Consider the following 21,602-nt stretch of genomic DNA (forward strand, 5'->3'; position numbering starts at 1 on the left):
GTAGTTCTTATTCATTCTTTCTTTCTGGTTTTTTGTACACATTAACCATCCCCACTTCCCAACCCTAGCCTCCTACTACCTTTCCAAGCCTCTGGTAACCATCCTTCTACTATCTGTGTTCATGAGTTCAATTGTTTTGACTTTTAGATCCCACAAATAAGTGATGTTTCTGTGCCTGGTTTATTTCATTTACCATAATCATCTCCAGCTTCATCTATGTTGTTGCAAATGACAATACGCCATTTCTTTTATATTACTGAAGAGTGTTCCTTTTTGTATGTGTACCACATTTTCTTTATCCATTCATCTGTTGATGGACACTTAGGTTGCTTCCAAATCTTAGCTATTGTAAGTGCCTTTAAAAAATAAACTGGAATACTCTTTGATAGCAAACTGTAGAGCGTCATATGCCAGTGCACTTTTCTATATTCTGTCATTCTATTTTTATATAGTCTATTGCATCGCACTAGAACCTGTATCTTGGGTTCTAGTCATGCATCTTGAATTCATCCAATGATATCTGCCTCTCACCAATAGATAGTATTATTTATCTGAAAGCACAAATACGTAGATTTAAGAATTTTCTATTCTTTTAAATAATAATGTTTATTTTTTCTATTAATCTATGAGTATACATTTATTATCTTGGTTTGTTCATTTTAAGCTTTGCTTAAGTTATTAATGTAATTAGCTAAATTAAAGTGTGCTATACTTTGGCAAATTGGACTAATATTGACAAGCCTAGCAAAGATACATTATAACAATTTTATATATGTACAAAATACATCATTAATTTCTAATTTTAGAAGTTACATTGTGTATTGGTCAGCATCTTTAAATATATTATTTTTAATTAGCAATGCTGTGATAAACTTGCTTGCTTGGTGAAGCAAAATAATGTTTAAAAGGTAGAGGACCTCAGTAGCTAGTCAAAGGAACAGAAAAAATAAATATGAAATAGTTTCCAGACTTTCGTTAACAGTCATTTATTATTCAGCCATTGAGTCATCCATTCAAAATATACTAAACTATTCTGTGCTAGGTATTTGCTGTTTCCCAGTGAGATCCACACCACACATTTTTAAACTCACTTTCTTGTCCATGAAGCTAACCCGAATGGACTACAGCTTTGCTCTGCTTCCAGTTTGGTTAAAGCAGTTGGTGCCCTGGCAGGAGATATCAGGCAGAAATAGATTGACGTCCAAGTGTTTTTACCCACTACTCCATAAAGGTGTCCTTTGGGCTGTATCTCTTGACTGATGTATCCTACTCTACTCAAGGGATCTTCCTTGTATTACTTTCTCTACCTTGTTTCCTTGGATCGAGGAGTGGCAGCAGCCTATTCACTGCACATTCACACGTCTCTTTTAATAAGTCCTTTGTAAATGCACTCTGCTCTAATGATTCCAACTCTGGGTGAACCGTCTGTCTACTGCCACACCCAAACTAAGGCCATTGCCTGCAGTGCACCAGGTGTGGTTCTTGGTATTATCAAGATAGTTCTCTTTTATTTATTTTTCTATTTATTTATTCATTATATATTTATTATTTGCACATTAATTTATTCAGTTTAAAAATAGATGGGACAGAGAGCTCTCTAAATTCCTTGCATCATTGAATAAATTTAGCTCTTAATGTCTTCTCACGTCTGCCCTCTCCCCAATCAAAATCCTAATCTAAAAAAGCAAAATAAACCACAAGAAGACCCTGTGGGTTATGAATTTAAAATATGTGATATATTTTGTGTCAACATTCTTTCCATGTAAGGACAAAAGCATTTATTTTGTGTTTAAATTTAATGCAAAAATACAGAGTGTCTCCCTCATTAAACTCCGTTTAGATGTTTTTGACTAGAAGTGTATATTCTTCAAATATATTTATTATAACAATAATTTTTGACAATCAAAAAATATGGACTGCCAATGGGGATTGTTAAAAGAGGCTTTTTATTTTCATGTGTGTGATTCATAGTTACAGCAAATATAAAAACATTATTCTTCAAGAACCGTAAACTAAGCTATCATTTCTCCCCATTCTTCTTTTTTTTAATTTTTTGAGACGGAGTCTCGCTCTGTCGCCCAGGCTGGAGTGCAGTGGCCCGATCTGGGCTCACTGCAAGCTCCGCCTCCTGGGTTCACGCCATTCCCCTGCCTCAGCCTCCCAAGTAGTTGGGACTACAGGCGCCTGCCACTTCGCCCGGCTAATTTTTTGTATTTTTAGTAGAGATGGGGTTTCACCGTGTTAGCCAGGATGGTCTGGATCTCCTGACCTCGTGATCCCCCCGCCTCGGCCTCCCAAAGTGCTGGGATTACAGGCGTGAGCCACCGCACCCAGCCCCCATTATTCTTTTAAAATTTTTACTATACACTATTTTTAAAGGTAATTACAAGATACTTTTTAGATTAAGAAGCATTAAAATTATTTTAAAACATTTCTTCTCCTGAAGTGTCCCCTAGAAGTTCATTGGCCACAGCTCATAAAGCACACTCCTTGTATAGTGCGTGCTTGGAGGACAACGGACTGGGTGTCTGGCTAAATCAGAAGGCTAACATAAAGAAGAAAGGGTTAACAAAAGACTGCAGTCAGATGGAGCTAGCCTTAAAGACTCACTCAGGAAATGTGAACTTAATCCTACAAGTCAGCAAGAACCATCTGCTACTAAGGAGCTTTTTAAAAGTGCAGGTTCTTGGCCACTATCCCAGACCTCATCATTCAGATCTCCAGTGGCAGCACCTAGGAATCTGAATTTGTCATGCTTGCTAGATGACTCTTACTCAGGCTAATATTTGAGAACCAGTTCTGTAGGTGGCAATGGATTTTTCAGGTTGGAGCTTTCCTTTTCTCCTTTTCTTTCTCTTTTTTTTTCATTATTTTATTTTATTTTATTTTATGTATTTTGTTTTATTTTTTTGAGACAGAGTCTCACTGTGTTGCCCAAGCTGGAGTGCAAAGGGACAATCTCAGCTCACTACAACCTCCATTCCCAGGTTCAAGCTGTTCTCGTGCCTCAGCCTCCCGAGTAGCTGAGATTACAGGCACCCACTATTACTCCCTGCTATCTTTTTTATTTTTAGTAGAGACAGGGTTTCGCCATTTTGGTCAGGCTGGTCTCAAACTCCTGACCACAGGTGATCCACCAGCTTTGGCCTCCCAAAGTGCTGGGATTGCAGGCGTGAGCCACCACATCTAGCCAGAGCTTTTATTTTCTGTTTGTTTGTTTAAAGTAGAAGAGTATAATAAAAAACACTAATTCTGGTGTTTAGTGTTGGGACAAGGATTCCTGGTAGGGCATTATTTTAATTGCCTAAGCAATGTGGTGGTGAGAATCGGAATGATAGGGGAAACTGTAAAAGCGGAATGGATGTGGCTTATTTAACAGCTATTTAAAACAAGAAAAAATTGACACAATTATTTTCTTAAAATTTCTTCCTGGTGTTCAGAAAATTGTATTGTGAAAAACTGTTCTTTGCTAATATGTAGAATTACTTTATTGTAAGTTGTTCCATCTCAATTGCTTTGTGCTGCAACTGTTTATGTGAAGATAATGCATTGTTATCATGTGATTAGATCTAAGATTTATTTATAAGAATGAAAGCAAATGCGTTCTGCCAAAAAAATAAATAAAACAAAATATAGATGTGGATACATTTTAGGTAGTTTAGGAAAATGAGTCAACTATTTCATTGGGAGAGTGATGAGCAACTGAACTCAAATATCCTAATGATTACATGTTTTATAAGAGCTATTGGATGAATTTAAATAAGGGGGATTATTGACGTAGTAATATATGCATCCTCTCCTAAAACTTTATTACAGAAATAAACTTTTATCTCAAAGTCTAAAATATTCAACTGAATATTTTCTTCATTGACTCTTACAACATCCGAGCACTTAATAAATTGTCAGAAATCTTTTTGCTTAGTCATGATTGTTAGTAAAGTTGTCTGAATTTAAGTAAGTCCTCAAATGACAGAGATTGTCCTTTAATCATTTCTCCATCCTCAGAGTGTAGCAGCCTCAGCTACAAGATAAATGTTTTAGATAAATGCCTGTAATTAACAATCAACATATATGCTATATAATAAAGATAACACATTTAATCAAGGAGAAGACATGCATTCTAAATTTAGAATATTCATTTGAAAAGACATATTTTCACAGAACAAATGTTTTTTTTTTCTTTCAAGTATTTCTAATGTGATCCCATTTTTGTTGACCTTGATTTTTCCTAAGATAACTCTCCCTATTCAATCTACCTATCTAAAATGGATTTAAATTGCATGTCAAAATCTACTTAATCCTTAAATCCTTTTGGTTCAAAAGATGTAAAGGCAGTTAAATTATGAACAAATTTATTTTTGTATTCCATTTTCTTTTATCCGCTCACTGGGGAAGAAATCAGGAAGAAAAAAGGCACCTGCAAATTAGAATAGTGTAAAAGAAGCTTACATCATATTCATAAAGTCAACAACAATATGAGATGGTTTAGTTATAAAAATGTTATCATTTAGTTCAATTTACAAGAAAAGTTTTTAATGTAAATAGGTAAATGATTTGGACTCATCTCTTTTTGTGATAATTGCATTTAACGTTATTGAAGAGTTACTTCTCAATATAAATTCTTGGCCATTATCTCTGAAAACTTTGAGAATGATTATTCTTCCTCTAATTTACTTACGTTTAACTAGATTGTTTTTGTCGGGAATAATGCAGAACTGACACCAGAAGATGAAAATCTATTCATTTTATGTATCATTTAAGAAACACTGGGCTGGGTGTGATGACTCATACCTGTAATTCTAGCATTTTGGGAGGCTGATATGGGCGGATCACCTGAGGTGAAGAGTTTGAGACCAGCCTGCCCAACATAGCGAAACCCCATCTCTACTAAAAATACAAAAAATTAGCCAGGTGTGGTGGCAGGTGCCTGTAATCCCAGCTACTCGGGAGGCTGAGGCAGGAGAATCGCTTGAACCTGGGAGGTGGAGACTGCGTTGAGCTGAGACCACACCACTGCACTACAGCCTGGGTAACAAGAGCTATATTCCATCTAAAAACAAACAAACAAACAACAATAAAAACACTGGATTAGAAAGTGTTTAGAAATATTTAGAAAGATACTTAAGAAACTAAGAAACTAACTCCTTTTCAAATAAGAAAATGTCTGTTTTATGTTTCAAAGGATTATTGTTTTCTTCTCATTGGAATGTTTCTGTATGATAAACAACATGATCCTGTAAAAGTAGCAAAGACATGTTGAAATCCAGCCAGGGTTTAAATCTTGTCTCTAACACTCAATACTTGTTAAATCATCCATAAATTTATTTTAAAGCCTTGTTATGGAGAAGTTCATTATTACTTTGTTGAGTTGTTGATCATTATGTGTGAATCTCTCATTTTATATATTTTACTTTTTACAATCATCAGTGATAAGTATTATGCATGCAGTACATATGTATAAATATTTTGGTATATTGTACAAATATCAATATACAAGTTTATATGAAAAATGTGATTTTCACAAAAGATCAGCACTTTCTATGTAAAAAAAAAAATATTGTAGTTAATATTTATTTCTGCTTTATATGTTTTAACCTTCATACTCACTTCCTGCTCGTCAGCTCAATATTAGCTTTCTTTACCCGGGGTATAGCTGATCAGATTCTACCTAAATGCATATTTGCTGCTGAGAGATCATGAAAGATAAGAAACTAGAGATGGTTATTGAATTTTCATAATTAAGTCCATGGTAATCTTCACATGAATGAATATATAGAATGATAAAAGTAAGTTTAAAATTGTTTAAAAAATACTTGACAAAAATATTAGATTTTCTGTTAATAATCCATTTTCTTCAACAAGGCAATACAAGAGAGGGAAGCAGATTTACTATAAAAGAGACTGAAGAGACATAAAGCATGAAACTGTAAGCATTTATACTGAGTTGAATAAACTATGAATGACACCTTTTTTAAGAAAATGGAGAAAACAATTATAAGTGTAATATTGGATAATACTAAGTTATTAATTTTAATATTGTTAAGTATGGTAAGGGCATTAGGGTGAAATAAACAGGGCTCTGTATTCTTTTGAGTTGCTTATAGAACTATATAAGATGAAGTGATATGAAGTCAGGGATCTTCTTTAAAATACCTCAAGAAATAGATGAAGCAGTGTGAGGAAATCTTTATAATGATTGATTCTAAATAAAGGCTCTACAGATAAATTGTATTTCTTTCTTTATTTATTTTGAGACAGAGTTTCCCTCTTGTCGCCCAGGCTGGAGTGCGGTGGTGCGATCTCGGCTCACTGCAACCTCTGCCTCCTGGGTTCAAGCGATTCTACTGCCTCAGCCTACCGAGTAGCTGGGATTACAGGCATGCACAACCATGCCCAGCTAATTTCTGTGTTTTTGGTAGAAACTGGGTTTCGTTCTGCTGGCCAAGCTGGTCTCAAACTCCTGACCTCAGGTGATCCTTCTGCTTTGGCCTCCTAAAGTGCTGGAATTACAGACACGAGCCACCGCGCCCAGCCAAATTTTATTTCTTTATTATATATGTCTATTATATAGACATATGACTATTATAAAGACATATATATGTGTGTGTGTGTATATATGCATATATATATATATATATAAACTCCCAAGCATAGTGCTGAGAAGTGTATGATAACCACTAAGACACGAGGTTTGTTTGTAGGAATGCTCCCGTTTAGCAGTCAACCTCCATGATACCAAAAGCCTTAAACAAGTCTGCTGAACTATGAGAGGCAACATAAAAGGAACTAGTGGCATGTGAGTCACCATTTATATGTGTCTATTTATATATGTCTATTACCATATGTCTATATGTATATATAATATATATTATATATGATATGTGCTAATATATATTATATAGACATATATTTATTTTTTCTAATAAAATTTGTTGGAAATCATTTTTAAATGAGGCAGTTTTATTATCTATTTTCAGCATAATGTGAGACTATATATAATGACCAGCTTTCTGCTGCAAAGTACTAAAAGTACTTCATAAAATTAAAAAGAGAAAACCAACTTTGTGATTGCTTCAGTGACCTGGCAAGAAAACAAGGAATCATGAGACTAAAAACTAATTTAAAACAAGTAAGCAGAGTGATAAATGACATTTCACTGGAACTAGATTTTTGCCCTGAGGACATTATAAAACAAAGCCTAAAGAAATTAAACTTTGTTTTTTATATATTTATGGGACTGTCTCAGAGTGTGAAGCCTTATAGTGGAACTTTTAAATACAGTTAAGACTTCAGTTAATTCTAATTTCAGTATAAGTATGCATTAAATATAGGGCCACATTCTGTCATCTCTTGCTGGTGCAAGAAAAACTGTCTGCCTCAAAATGAAGGGCCAGGTGGGAAGAAAAAAAAAAAATCACTGAGAATTAATAAGGCCAGGCCAGCTTTTAACAGTTGTTCATTCTGAATTTAGTTAATCTTATTGATAAAGAAAAATTCCAAATGTGCAATTATAGCCAAGTGCCTGCTAGGCACCTGACCAAAGCGAATACAAATAACCCTGAAGAAATCTGCATGCCTCAACGAATTTCCATTGATAATAAGTTTCAATGGAAAATGAGATCACAGTTAAAATCACAAAACACACAAGGAAATAAGACAACATCAATGAGAGATAGTAGAACAACAGAACATCAAATTATACTCAAAAAAGAAATCCTGCCGGGCGCGGTGGCTCAAGCCTGTAATCACAGCACTTTGGGAGGCCGAGACGGGCGGATCACGAGGTCAGGAGATGGAGACCATCCTGGCTAACACGGTGAAACCCCGTCTCTAGTAAAAATACAAAAAGCTAGCCGGGCGAGGTGGCGGGCGCCTGTAGTCCCAGCTACTCGGGAGGCTGAGGCAGGAGAATAGCATAAACCCGGGAGGCGGAGCTTGCAGTGAGCTGAGATCCGGCCACTGTACTCCAGCCTGGGTGACAGAGCGAGACTCCGTCTCAAAAAATAACAAAAAAAAAAAACAAAAAAAAACAAAAAAGAAATCCATAACTGAGTTTAAGAAACTGGATATGAATGATCTCTTCTATTTATAAGGAACAAAAAGGGATAATGAGAACATAAATACACTGCATTTGGATATTACGGAAAACTTACTCTGGTTACCTCAATGAACTGTGCTTCCAGATGACTTTGTCTAGTCATGTCCTACATTCACTTTGGGCTTGGTGGTTTTTCCTGGCTTGTTCAGTGAGGAACTACCAAGCATAGTGCCGACAAGTGTATGGTGAGCACTAAGACAAGAAGTTTGTTTGTAGGAATGCTTCCTTTAGCAATCAACTTCCATGGTACAAAAAGCCTTAAACAAGTCTACTGAACTATGAGAGGCAACACAGAAGGAGCTAGTGTCATGTGGGACACCATTTTGAATGTGTTGGCATCAGCTAGGCATCTAGGAGAATGCCACCACATAGATGACTTTAGCTATGTCACATGGAACTGAATCTAGTCAACACATAAAGAATCACAAAAATTAATAAATCAATATTATTTCAAACCAGCAGTAGGCAAAATTTTTATGTAAATGGCCAAGTTGTAATTATTTTTGGCTTTGTGAATCATAAAATCTCTTTTCCAAACTCTCAGTTCCATCATAACACAACAGCAGCCACAGTCAATATGTGTACAAATAAATATTGCTCTGTTTCAATAAAACATTATTCATGGACACTGAAATTTGAATTCCATATAATCTTCACTTGACACAAGTTATTCTTTTTTTATGACCATTTAAAAATATGAACACCATTCTTGGCGGACCAATGTGGCAAACAGGTACTGTGCCTAATTTGGCCTGCAGCCTGCAGTTTCTGACCTCTATTATCCACTACAATTTTTTTCATCAGTTTGTTACACATGAGTAAATAACTGAAACAAAAATTGTTACCTGAAGTTGGGTGCTGCTGTAAAGAGTCTTGCTCATTACATCTCAGGTCATTAGTGCTTTATTCTAATGTAACTTCTGTTTGGGCCTTCTTTCTATTTCTATCGTATAGTCCATGGATCTACAGTATTTCTTAAGATAAAATCCAAATTTGATAAAATGTAATTTTGCAAGTGAAGAGTATTAAAAAAGGATTCTTTCAAAATACTATTTATAAGTTATATATTCAGGTAGACTATTTTATATAGGAAAACACATGATAAGTTTATAAAGCAAGACGTAATCTTACCAGACCAGTAGAAAAACCAAATGTTGAAGTTTTTTGGTTGGGTTCCATCAACTTCACCATCTGTCTGTTTTTTCTTTTGTTTTGTTTTGTTTTTTGAGATGGAGTCTCACTTTGTAGCCCAGGCTGGAATGCAGTGGCATGATCTCGGCTCAGTGTAAGCTCCGCCTCCTGAGTTAACACCATTCTCCTGCCTCAGTCTCCCGAGAAGCTGGGACTACAGGTGCCGCCACCTCGCCCGGCTAGTTTTTTGTGTATTTTAGTAGAGACGGGGTTTCACCGCGTTAGCCAGGATGGTCTTCATCTTCTGACCTCATGATCCGCCCGCCTCGGCCTCCCAAAGTGCTGGGATTGCAGGCGTGAGCCACTGCGCCCGGTCCATCTGTCTGTTTTTTAGAGAAAGCTATCTGAATCTATGTATTGCACATGATGGTTCAATTTTCAGTCTTTGTTAGAAGTTTCTTGGATTAGTCTTTGAGCTATAGACTCAGGTTCAGGCAGACATAATGCTATATCACTGGTAATGGCCATCAAAATGCAACATCTATACTCTGATCTTAATAGTTAAACAGATCATTTTTATAGAAATAGCCAAGTATTAGTATGTAACTGAAGAGTATTGAAATGTTTCTGTGTTAGGACTATGCAGTCCTGATTTTGATATCTAATATACAGTTTTTCTTTGCATTGTGAGATATCATTTTACCTTTGAAAAATATCTGGGATTAATTTCCTGGGACAAAATTTTTCTATTATTGTCTCATTCAAATTTTAAATAACATAGCAAAAAGGTTTTTTTGTTATTTGTTTATTTATTTGTTATCTAACCGTGGCCTACATAGTGGCCTACACTACTATGTTGAAATGAAGTGAGATTCTTGGTAAGAAGTCAGATTTAAATTGAAATGTAGCTGCCTTATGTATCTCCGCAGGAAAAAAGTGATTGTGCATTGCAGTAGGCTTGTCTTGACCAAGCTTTAGGAAGTGACGCAAGGAGAAACCATAGTTCTCAGAATATAGTAAAGCAGGTTGACGATTAAGTAATAAAATTTATACTTGAAGACCGTTAAACTTGGCCTTATCATCCAATGCCCATCAATCTCTTTAGGTAGAATTAAATTCCTTTGCTACCTTTAATACCAGATAAAACATCAATGAGGAATGTTATCTTGGTTGATGGGGGAAATTAGCTTTTTGGTAATCACAAGAAAAGACAATAAAAGGACTGAAAATTACTGTTTGCTTATCCCACATAGGCAGCATCCAGAAAAATGTACAAAAGAGTTATTTATATTGGCTAAATTATATTTTCTAACCTATAAATCTTCCAGTTGGAGTAGGTATATTGGATTGGCTCATGTGCTTAGTCCAGCTTTACTTCTGGCTCCTAAATGAGTAGAGATTGTCATCCCAGTTTCCTCCTCCTAGGGGACAACTTCTCTTATTGGTAGGACATCTATTTCTTTTTCTTCAACGCTTTTTCTTTCGTATAATGGTCCTCGAACTTTAAAAGACGCATTAGCATCCTCCAAACTCCTGACTTCGTCTTCCTTTTTAGATATTAGTGTGTATTACTACTTTATTCCATCTGGTTTTATATTTCAATCCAGGAACAAACCAGTGGAAAACAGACAAACTAAAGATTGAGAAAGCACTCCTTAGTGTCAAGCAACTTTATCAGAAATCAAAACTTTCTCATCATCAAGATTGAATTCATCTTCTACATTTTTCATAAAATAATTTTCAGTCACATCATCTATGTTGAACTAAAACATCAGAAATTAGCCCCTTTCTGTTATCAAATATTTGGTCAACCCTGGGCCTTAGATGAGGGAAAGGTTGACCTCAAAAGAATTTGCAAGATGATAGTTGAGACTGCAAGTAATGAAGAGAGACTAAAAGCTTTTGCTCCCATTCAGGGAATGATAACTTTTGTGCAGTTGGCTAATGATGATTGTGATTATGGCATGGGACTTGAATTAGGAATGGACCTCTTTGCTATGGTTCACACTATATTCACACGGTTGCCTTTTGTCTTTTATGTATAATCTGTTGAAGAGGAATCTATTTACAGAAATTGTTGAAGGACATCTGGCAGAGAACATAGATCAACTTGCTGCATGAGTGAGGTAGTTTTGTTTGGTATACAATATTTCTAAAAATTGGTATGAAACTTGTGATTTTTGTTTTATTTTTAATGAATACAAAAAATGAATTGATGAAAACATTTACTAAAAAATGAGTATGAGTTGAGGATGAAAAATAATTAGGCCACAATGATTAAATTAATGTAATAAGCTCTTTTACTGAAAAATTCAAAGTCTTAATTGGCTAATCTGAAATGCAAAATGTATGTAAGTGAATTTACATATAGGGTTTCCAAAAATCATTCAATTATTAAACAGTTCTCAACAAAGACTTTATGGAATTACTTCCATAATATCCCTAGTTGGGGAAAAAACTACTTTTTTTAGTTATGTCGATTTCATTTGTGCAATTGTTACTATTAAACAAAATTTAGTCCATTTTATTTTTTCTTGTTCTAACCTCCTAACATAAATAATAAGGAACAAGTCAGCAAAATTCCCTTTATATAAATCAACTCCAACATGAACAAAGAATATGAAAATTATTTAAGACATTAAATTACATATAACTGGTTTTAACCGTATTACATATTCAGCATTTCCAAAGCAAATGATATGAAATACTCGAATTCACAAAAAGACAAATATTGAATGTTCTTACCTATATGTCTGAGCTAAATATTTGATTACATGGAAGTAGAGAGTGAAAAGTAGTTAACAGAAACTGAGAAGAGGGAGTAGGCGAGGGGAAAAGGAGGTTGAAAAGAAGTGGGTTGGCACACGCCTGTAATCCCAGCACTTTGAGAGGCCAAAGAAGGCAGATCACAAGGTCAGGAGATCGAGACCAGGATGGTCTCATAGAGATCCCATCTCTACTAAAAATACAACAATTAGCTGAGTGTAGTGGCGCGTGCCTGGAGTCCCAGCTACTCAGGAGGCTGAGGCAGGAGAATCACTTGAATCCAGGAGGCGGAAGCAGCAATTAGCCAAGATCGTGCCACTGCACTCCAGCCTGGGTGACCTGAGTAACAGAGCAAGACTCTGTGTCAAAAAAAAAAAAAAGAGAGAGAAAAGAAAAAGTGGATTAAAGGGTGCAAGCATACAATAAAGTAAAAGAAATAAACTCGATGTGTGATGGCTAGGATAGCTATACTTAAAAATGTAGTATATTAGTAGTTGAGTGATGGAAACCCTAAATACCCTGAATTAATTGCTATGCCTTATATATGTATAACAATATCTCTCATGTACCCCATAAATCTGTACAAATAAAAAATGAAAATACATAAAAAATAGCCTCACTCATAACAAACATTTAAATGATATTAGTTATCACTGATTCTTCATAGTCCACTCGTGTTCCATTGCACATTATAATAACAAGAAAACATTATTTACAGTCTTCAAGGCAAAGATTTCATTCTCCGTGTGCTTTTGAATGCAGTAGTCAATCTTCATTTGAGGTTTTTCTTTCTCAAATGCAGTTTCAGTTTCCTGTGGTCAACTGTAGTCTAAAAATATTACATAAAAAATTCTAGAAATACACAATTCATAAACTTTAAAGCACATACCATTCTGAGTTTCATGATAAAATCTCACACCATCCTCCTGTGTCCCAAAGGCCATGAATCATCCCTTTGTCCAGCATACCCTCACCATATACACTACGTCCCTGTTAGACAGTTAAAAGCCATCTCAGTTCTCAAGTCAACAAACGATTATATACAGGGTTGGATCTAGCCTCCATTCCAGGCATCTGGTGGAGGTATTGAAATGGATCCATCATGGATAAGGGGGGACTACTATGTCAGAATGTAAGTTCGAGTTATTGGCATTTTAAATTTCTGTAGTCAAGTTTTTCTACATATTCGATCCAAACATGTTTTATTGTTTGTTTTTAAAAAGTTATTTTTGTGCCAACATATTTTATAACACCTATGATGGGAAATACATGGAAAGGTAAAGTAGGTCTGGTGGTAGTTCCTCCCCTCCTTTGTTGTTCTTTTTATAGATTTAGAGGAAACAAATGCAGTTGTATCACACGGATATAGTGTTAGTGGTGAAGTCTGTGCCTTTAGTGTACCCATCACCCGAATAGTGTACATTGTATCCCACAGGTAGTATTTGATCTCTGCCCCTGCCCTACCTACCTTTTGGAGTGTCCAATGTCTATTATTTCTTTCTGTATGCCCATGTGTATCCATTGTTTAGCTCCCACTTGTAAGTGACAACATGTGGTATTTAACTTTCTGTTTCTGAGTTATTTCTCTTAGGATAATGGGCTCCAGCTGCATCCATGTTGTTGCAAAGAACATTATTTCATTATTTTTTGACTACATAACATTCCATGGTAGATATTTATATCACAGTTTTTTAATCGATTCATCAGTTTTTGGACACTTAGGTTGATTCCATGATTTTGCTATTGTGAATAGCACTGTGATAAACATATGAACGTATCTTTTGGATGTAATGATTTATTCTCCTTTTTGTATATACCCAGTACAGGACAGCTGGTTTGAATGATAGTTCTATTTTTAGTTCTTTGAGAAATCTCCATACTGTTTTCCTGAGAGGATGTACTAATTTACGTTCTCACCCGCAATGATTAAGTGTTCCCCTTTCTCCACATACTTACCAACATCTGTTGTTTTTTTGAGTTTTTAATAATAGCCATTCTGACAGGGGTGAGGTGATATCTCATTGTGGTTTCAATTTACATTCCTTTGATGATTAGTGATGTTGAGTATTTTTTCATATGCTTTTTGGCTGCTTGTATATCTTCTTTTAAAATAAACAGGTGTCAATGGAACAGAATAGAGAACCCAGAAATAAAGCCACATACCTACAACCATCGGATCTTTGACAAAGTCAAAAGAAGTATTCACTGGTGAAAGGACATCCTATTCAATAAATGATTTGGGGAAAATTGGATCACCATACGCAGAAGAATGAAACTGAACCCCTCTCTCTCACCATATGCAAAAATTAACCCTAGATGGATCAAATACTTAAATGTAAGATCAGAAACTATAAAAATCCTAGAAGAAAACCTAGGAAAGTCTCTTCTGTATGTTGGCCTAACCAAAGAATTTATGATTAAGTCCTCCAAAGCAAACACAACAAAATCAAAAATAAACAAATGGGACTTATTTAAACTATAAAGCTTTTGTTTAAATAAGTTGAGAAATACTTAACACAGTAAACAGACAACCAGACAACCTTCAGAATGGGAAAAAAATGTTTGCAAATACATCCAACAAAGGGCTAATATCCAGAATCTACAAAGAACTCAAAAGCTCCACAGGGAAAAAACAAACAAAGAAATAACCTTATTTTAAAGTAGGCTAAGAACATGAACAGGCATTTTTCAATAGCAGTACTATAAAAGCAACGAATATAGACTTCAACAAAAAAAATCCAAAATTAATACATATATTTCAGTTTAACATACATTTGTTTGGAGAGGATAAAATAGCAAGTATTTGGTTCTTTTCATAACTTTTATTATGCAAATGTAACATTTTTCAGATACAGAAAAAACTAGTTTACATTAAAGTTGTCATTTAAAATATTTAGAAACTCATATGAACGTCTGAGGCCACAGACATGGTTGGACAACCTTAAATAGCATTCAAATTATATTAAATATAAAAAGTAAGCAAAATTTCTTTCTTATGGTAATCAACTCACCCATTTGCAAGGTCTATTTATAGATGATAGCCTTTGAAAAGAAACCTGAAGAAAATGAAGTTGCTAATCAGGTTGATATTTAGATGAGAAATATTGTAAGTAGTGGCAACAAAAAAATGCAGTGTCTTCAAGTTGTTTGCAGAAGAGCAAAAAAACCATGATGACTGGGTGGAATGAGCAAGAACTTGGTATAGGGAGTAAAACAGGCTGAAGTTAGAGCATTAATGAGGCCACATTATAGCAGGACTTGGAGAGCACAGTTAGGACTTTGGTATGAGAAAGAAGGGAAGTGTTTGTTAGCAAAAGTGTATGATGTTTTGCTGAATTTTAACAAGATCATTCTGGCAGAAGAAATTAGGGGAAATAAAAGCTGGACAGGGTGACCATTCTTGGGAGGTTGCTGCAATAATCATTAAAAATGGCACAGAGACTGAGGGAGGCAGACACAGAGGTAGTTAGAAGTTATCATTTACAGATATATTTTTCAAGATACAGCTAACATAATTTTCAAATGGATTAAATGTTGTTAAAATTTTTTGTTTTGTTTTGTCTCCAGAAGCAATTGGAAAAAATGGAATGTAAATTAAATGAGATATTGTTTGGGGAAGACTGTCAGGCTCGTGAATAAGAATAAAAAGAGAATGAATTTTCACATTTGTCCCACAGGTGACTAACAAAAGTAAATATTGGTTTATTTTTAGATATGGTGTTACTAAAATGTTGGCAGAATATTAAAATTAAAAAGGAAGGAAAGTTCTCAAATCATGTAAAAGTAGAATAATTTGCATCTGAAGACAAAGATTTTGCAGTCATCTATATTAACTAATTGATTAAGAAACAAATACTTTGAGCATCCATTAAGTACCAATGTCCTTTCTAGATAGGCGATATAGTCGTTAACCATAGAGAGAAAGCCAGCTCTCTCCAAGGTTAAGAGTACCGGCAATAGTTGTTGTCATTTATGGTAAATGTGATGGCCTGTTACTGGAAATGGAATGAGACGATTAAATGTTGGTAGTAGTTTCTATCCTTGTGAATTTCAGGGTCTTAGCGACTGGGTAGGGTGTGTGTTAATTCCGTGCACATGTGTCATGTGTATTTAACATATCATATGACATAGATTCAACCTGTTTATGGACTGGTTTCCTCCTACTCCCAATTCCAGTTTGGAAGCTCCAACCCCCAAAGTATTTGGAGAGAGGGCCTTTAAGGAGCTACTTATGATAAAATAAGGTCATCGTGGTAGAGCCTTAATCCAATAAAACTGGTGTCCCTAGAGGAAGAGGAAAATATAGCAGGGACGTGACTCTCTTGATGCATGTATAAAAGAAAGGCCATGTGAGGACACACTGTGAAGGCATCCACCTGGAAGACAGGAAGAGAAGCCTTTCTAGAAACCAACCCTGCTTCTACCTTGGTCTTGGATTTCCAGCCTTCACAACTGTAAGAAAATAAATTTATATTTTTTTAAGCCACCCAGTATGTAGTATTCTGTGATGGCAGCCTGAACAGCCTGAACAGGCTAATACACATTTCAGCAATTTACATTATGTTATCACTAGTTTATCTTTGTTTGCTTCCCTTTGTTGCATCAGTAAGTGTTTAATGCATGTCATTCAAAGTAAACTGGTAAATTAAGTGAATGTGAAACTAAAGTAGGGAATTATATGCTTGCCCAAATGTTGGAAAAGGTAGAGAATTCAGACTCGAGGCTTGATTATATGGATACTCTGAGAACAGCATAAATAATTGTCCTTCCAGGGATGCTAATACTTGAGTTGTTTAGAAACCAAAGATTTTAGAAACCTCTGATTCACAATAATCATCAGACTGGCTAATCATTAAGATTCCTCTTCCCCTTTGGGAGGCCAAGGCAAGCAGATCACAAGGTCAGGAGATCGAGACCATCCTGGCTAACACGGTGAAACCCTGTCTCTACTAAGAATACCAGAAATTAGCTGGACGTGGTGGCGTATGCCTGCAGTCCCAGCTACTCGGAAGGTTGAGGCAGGAGAATTGCTTGAACCCAGGAGGTAGAAGTTGCAGGGAGCCAAGATTGCGCCACTGCACTCCAGCCTGAGTGACAGAAAAAGACTCTGTGTAAAAAAAAAAAAAAAAAAATTCCTCGTCCTTAGTTGTCTATTCATGGATTCACAATGGCTGTTAGCTGCAGAATTAAGCAATGGATAATACATCTGAATAGGGATCAGTAAACAACTTTTCATTAAGTAAAATTTATTAGCCTTTGGAGACCTACACCTGTATAAGGTCTTTAGATTTCCTTACAAATGGTATCCTCCAACTAAGTTGACTCTAGCATCATGGAGATGTCAATTCAGTGCTAATCTCTTTAGAACTATCTTGTATTTATTAAGTACAATTTTACATTTAATTTAATAAGAATTTTACTAGAGTAAGATATTTTTGTCACTCAGAATTAGCCCTCCGTGAGGAGATAACTTCTTATCTTCTTTTAACAAGCTTTTTATTTTTTGTGGGAATTGAGATTGTGCAACAGATTATAAGGATTAACCAGCTGAAAATGTAATACCCACTCTGCAAGCATAAGAGGGATATTTAATCTTTACGTCTACTAGGAAAGTATTTCAAAACTCCAGGCAATTTATTTCTGATATTAGGCTCTGTATACAAACGTGCAATATAACAGACAATAAATGGGTTTAAGGAATGCCAATATTGAAAAACAGAATGTCCTAAAGAAATGTATCTGTTCATAGTTCTTTAATTTGTTTTCAAACCCTATATATAAAAAAATTATATGTTATATATATTAAGTTATATATTATATATTTTATTTGTATATTATATATAATTATATTATATAATGTATTCTATTATATATAATATATACAAATATAATTACATATATAATTGCTCTCTTCCTCAGAAAGTTTCTTAGCATTAAGATTTGTTCAATTATAATTTTATTGAACTTCTAGTTCTACACACTGAATAACATTCTTTGAATTAAGAGTAAATACAATTTAATTACTGGTATATATTCTGGATTCCATGGCTATTAATGAAACTGCTAATGGCTAATGCTTATAGAAAAAATTTAATAATTGATATTGAACTCATGTGATACATTATATTTCCAGTGATGATTCTACTGAGACCATTTCTTTCAATGACTTATAGGCATTACTGTTTATTAATATTTAAAGTATTACATCATTTTCTATTCATAAATTATTGAAAGGATAAAAAATATTTCCAGATGCTTTGGGAAAAGAAGTGTTTGACGTACCATCTCACACCAGTCAGAATGGCTATTATTGAAAAGTCACAAAACAACAGATGCTGGAGACGCTGCAGAGAAAAAGAATACTATATACTGTTGGTAAGAATGTAAATTAGTTATACCACTGTGGAAAGCAGTTTAGATATTTCTCAAAGAACTTAAAACAGAGCTATCATTCAACCTAACAATCCCATTATTGGGTGTATACCCAAAGGAAAATAGATTATTATACCCCAAAGACACATGTGTATGTATGTTCATCACTGTGCTGTTTACAATAGCAAAGACATGGAATCAACCTAGGTGCCCATCAGTGGCAAATTGGATACAGAAAATGTTGTACATATACACCATGGAATACCATGAAGCCATAAAAAAAAGAATACAATTATATTCTTTTCGGCAAACATGGATGGAGCTGGAAGCTATTATCTTAAGTTAATTAAAAGAGGAACAGAAAGCCAAATACCACATGATCTCACTCATAAGTGGAAGATAAACATTGAGCTCATAAATGGAAGATAAACACATGAAATCAATAGACACTACGAGCTACCAGGGTGGAGAGAAAGAGGGGTGTGAATTGAAAAACTATGCATTGGGTACTATGTTCACTATCTGGGTGCAATATACTCATGTAACAAATCTGAACCCCCGATATTTCAGGCATAGAACCCCCTATATCTAAAATAAAAGTTGAAATTTAAAAAAAATGAAATTGTTGACTAAAAGGTAGGATAGAGTCATCAAATAAACCAAAGCCAACATGTAGAAAAATAAAACATAAGAATATAGGAAATCACACCTTTACAAGAGTTAAAAGCATAACAAAAATTACAACTTTGGGGAATTCTTGTTTTTAGTCGGTGTTATTATTTAAAAGTATATTGCAATGTGAGTAAAGCCGCTAAGCTACAAAGCTTTAAACATACATTTTGATTATGAGGCTTATAATCTTATAGTTCAGTGTCTCCATAGAAAAACATAATGGATCTATCTATGATAGATCTTTGCAGTAGGAAGCCACTCAGTCTTCACATAAACATTTGCAATATACAGAGAACCACATAAAACAAATATAAAACTTAAAAAATATATGGAATAAAGAAAGCGTTTAACCTTGTAACTGCCACCTAAGAATTAAAACTATGCTAGACATGTCTAAACCTTTTCCATGTGGTCCATCCCTATCACAACTCCATCCTTCCCTTTAAATGTAAACACCTCCTTGACTGTATAATAATTACATTTTTGTGTTTCTTTATGTATGTCCCTACTTATGATACTTTATTGGCATCTCTACTTTTTAAGCAATGAGCTTCAATACTTTAAATCTCTGATGTTACTGCCTCTTTTTTATAATATGCTGAAATCTATCTTGCTATTACTCCAGGATTTGCTCTAGTATCCTGTAAATATACAAAATTAGTCTGTTTTTTCCCATGACGCAGACTTTCAGGTAATTGAGGAGCTGTCAAATAATTGAGCTTTCAAGTAATTGAGGAGCTATCAAATAATCTTTTTTCCACAGGTAAAATTATAATTTCTTAAACGTAGTTCTTAAAGTCCTCAACCCATTGTCATGAAAAAATCACCCACAGACCTAGTTAAAAATACCTATTATCAGAACTTTTTTTTCAGATACACTGAATAAAAAACTCCAAGGTAGAATACAGTTATTATTCATTTGCAGCTAGCTTCCCAGTTAATTATAACGTGTTCATTTTTTTCTAAATTCCATATGTGGACAACTCTGAATTGCGTTAAGGATAATAGGAATGAAAATAAAATCAATTTAGGAACCTAACTTATCTTCTTTTTATCTTACTCTTCTTTCTCCTAGTGATCGTCTCTATTTTTCTTTCCTACATTTTTTTGATTTTTGCAATAGTTAAAAATAAAGCTTTCTAGATGACAAAGAAATTATGAGAAAATGTGTACAGTAAAGATCATACTAGTCTGGTTAAAGTTTGCAGAATAGACTTTTTAAAGTACAAAGATTAACCCTTCAGATTTCCCCAACTCATTCATGAGTAACCATACAAAAATGTGTCTGCATGACCAAGTACTGCAAACATGAAGTCAAGGCTATCTGAGGGGATTTTGTGTATACTTACATGGAAACGGTTCCAGTAAGGAACACTTGCTTTGTGTTTTATTTTCATTCCTAGACTTTGTTTTGTTTGAAATAGAAGTGTCTAACAATTGATAGCAGCATTAGTAATACCATTCATCACGTGACTCCCTCCACTACCCTGTCCAACATCACTCTTTAGAAAGAGTCAAATGAGGAGAAGCATAAAACCAAGAGAATGTCAAGCTGATTAATGAAAGTGTGTCAACAAGGAAAACTGAAGTCTCAAATGTGGCTAAATGTCAAATAATGCAGAAGATATCAAAGTTGTTGCATTTATTGGCATGGACAATACAGACACCTCCATTGAGAGTTGTATTTATATAGTGAACATAACAATGAACAATTGGGGTAAATATTTGCCTCTTTATTTTGAGCCACAAGAATTGAAGAATTTAAAATTGATTACTAGAGAACGTCAGAGATATGATGTTCTGGAAATAAGACAGAATATAGTTGAAACAAGAGAATGGAGGGAATCCTTTGAGAAGAAGCTGTCATATACAGAATGTGATTGTCTACCAATATTCCTTAGTGTCAATTTAATGCAGGAGATTGGCTGTCCAAATGGCAACTAGATTTATTAGATAACTCTGCTGTTAGAAATTGCACTGAGACAAAGTTCTAGCATATGGAATATGAGGAAAGTTGTATGTCCCCTTCCAGGCCCAGCCCATGGACATCTCCAGTGCCTGCTTTTCCACAAGGTTATCACTTTCTTGCTGTCTTAATGGAATGAAGACCTAGGAATCCATGTATTTTATGTGACAGAGCTTTTGTCAAACTGAGTTATTGAATCAATGCACACAGGAGGGCTATCCCAGTGACCTATTCACTTACCCAATACTGTTATATGAGCAAAGGTTTTATGGTCCTTAGACCAAGACCAAGTTCTGTTGACTAATCAAAATGGAGATAAATAATTAAGTTTAGAAACTCAGTTATTTAAGCTTAGAGTACACAGTGCTTTGGACTCTTGGTGGTATAATCTGAGTATACACAACCTGGCAAAATATAAGAATCTAATCTCAGTTCACTTATCTGTGAATGCTGCCCGTCCCAGCAACTCTAAGTCTTCAGATATTTGTATAAAATTGCTTAGAATTTTAGAATCAAAATATTTTTACTTTTGTTTTTCTCTAATAAAGACATAAATTTTAATTTCAAAAAGACACTACTGTATGCTTAACAAAGGTA

This window comes from Colobus angolensis, unplaced genomic scaffold (assembly GCF_000951035.1).
Source record: "Colobus angolensis palliatus isolate OR3802 unplaced genomic scaffold, Cang.pa_1.0 Scaffold127, whole genome shotgun sequence".
Taxonomy (NCBI): Eukaryota; Metazoa; Chordata; class Mammalia; order Primates; family Cercopithecidae; genus Colobus; species Colobus angolensis.